Here is a 2452-nt window from a genome sequence, read left to right on the forward strand (position 1 = left end):
AACGATGCTGTGCTTAGCAGTCCAGGGCTTACCCCCAGGGCCACCTGGGCTCCTCAGTAGAGCAGCTAAGCAAACTCGCTGACATGGAGCTGATGCTGACTCAGAGTGATCCTGCAGGGCAGGGCGAAACTGTCCCTGTGGGTTCCCCACCCGTCGACTCTTCACAGGAGTACGCGGCCTCCTCTTTCTTCAGCAGTGTACACAACCCAGCTCCTTATTCGTGGACCACATCAGATACATGTTGAACCAAGCACACTGTTCTTTGAAGACAAATTGAGACGCTTTCTAACTCATTCCCAATTCTTCCTCCTTTGAAAAACAGAGACGTGCCCCACTGCCATGACACGGGAGCCGGGACCCGGGAGCCAACAGAAGCAAGTGCGAGCAGGTGCGTGCTTCGGACATCCAGCACTTCCACCCAGGCGCTGCCACCGCTCCGGAGCACGCGGGTCCCAGAGACGGAAACTCTCCGTGGGAGCAGAAGCCTCAGCTTGTCCCCGTGAAGCTGTTGGTTTAGAATGGCTGTCCCTGAGGATAGCAGCCCCGTGTGCCACCCGGGGCCATGCACTTAGACCTGGCAATTTCAGAGACTTTGAGAGATCGCTTTGCCGCCACTGGAGGGAGTGTCTTATACGCAGTGACTCTGAGTCGTAGGTAGAACTGGGATCATGATAGGAGGGAGGGGGGAGGAAGCATTTAGGAACTAGAGGAAAGTTGTGTTTCATCGTTGCTACACTGCACCCTGAGAAGACCACTTTTCCCCTTGTGATAGTGGTGTTATTAAGTTCTTATCTTTACAAGACTGACTCACTTTGCTGAGCACCGTGTTCTGCCTTCCTGTCTGCGCTTGTGGTGTCTACAGGATGCATAGTACTCCCTACCGGTCCTGCTGCTTTAGCAAGTTTGCCCTTCCTCTGATCTCGTCCAGTCCTGCGGACACTGCCAGTTGTGTCCCCAAGAAGGTCGCCCCCTCCCGAACCAAGCCTCTGTGATCCCATTGCGCACACAGTGGGTCCAGATACCAAACTCACTGCCATCAAGCTGGTTCCGGCCCATAGCAACTCATTTGCATGTCCCAGGTGGTAACTCTTGACAGGAGTAGAAAAACCTCATCTTCTCCGCATGGAGCGGCTCGAGGTTTTGAACTGCTGACCTTACGGTTAGCCACCCAATATGTAACCTCTATACCATATTCCATAAAAATTGTTCTAGAGTCAAAAGCAACAACAACATGGCTTGGCCACTGAGGAGCTCACAGCAGGTGGGAGGTTCAGACACTGCAGGGGGGTTGATGTCATGTGATACCTCATATGCTCAGAGTGCCATAGACACACAGAGAAGGGGGCTGTTTCTCTCGGGGGGGTGGGGTGTCGGGGGAGATCACAGAGAAGAAGGTTTCCTGAAGGAGGTGGTGGGCGCCCTGAGTTCCAAAGAGTCGTGGTGGAGATGGGGAGGCTCCAGGTCAGAGATCGTGAAAGCAGAGGGGACTGGGGCGTCACTGAGTCTTTCAGCAGACTCCCTGAGCACCCTGTCGGTGCCAGGCCCGGAACCCCCCACTCCTGGCTCCAAGAGACATGCTGCTGACGGTTAACCACAACGGCTGGTGGGAGGGGCTGCTACACCTTGAGTTGTCTAAACCCCGGGTCCCAAGCAAGGCAGCCACACCTAAGAGAAGAGCAGTGGGCACTGGCTCTTTCCAGGGCTCAGCGATCAATCACGCTGTCACCCCTATGGGCTTTGGGGAAGGTGGTGGGAGTTAGGCAGCTAACACGAGGAGGAACTCAGACCTACTCGGGCTCTTCAGCAGGCCGATTCTCTGACCCGCTCAGCCCGTGAATCAGGGGGTTTCACCCAGGCACTCAGGGGCCTCTGCCAGGATGATCTGCCACACTTGCTAGAGGGTCTCCAAGAAGCCAGCCTCCTCATGCCTCTATCCCTTGTCACGATGGGAAAGGGGATGCTCTGACCTGTCTGTCCTCTCCTAGATTCCCCCAGGGCTCACAACTCAACTATGGCCAGTAGGTGGCGCCAAGGTCTTGAGCGAAGACTGCTTTAGCGTTACCCCCAACGCCACACCCTCCTTCCCTGGCTCAGACATACCAAGTGCATCCCACTTGGACCTGGCCTCCAGGGTCCACCAAAACTTGATGATGTCAGGGAAGAAGGCTGAACAGAGTGCTTTCGTCCATCGATGCCCAAACCATTTGTGTCTACTGGCCCCTTTGGAGAAGAAATTAGTCCCCCCACGCTCCCACGAACAATAAAGTAAAATAAAGGGTTTGTACTATAACCCGGGATAAAGTGTAAGTATTTGCTTTTGTAGCCCTCCCTGGACCATTCTAGCACCCTTTGGGAAACATTGCTCTCAGAGCTGGACTGGCCAGAGTGGCCTGGAACATGGAGTTGGTCCCAAATCCTGGACTCCATGAAATGGACCTCTTGGTCCTCCCAA

This window comes from Echinops telfairi, unplaced genomic scaffold, assembly GCF_000313985.2.
Source record: "Echinops telfairi isolate 266 unplaced genomic scaffold, ASM31398v2 ScPeMD7_2573;HRSCAF=3158, whole genome shotgun sequence".
NCBI lineage: Eukaryota > Metazoa > Chordata > Mammalia > Afrosoricida > Tenrecidae > Echinops > Echinops telfairi.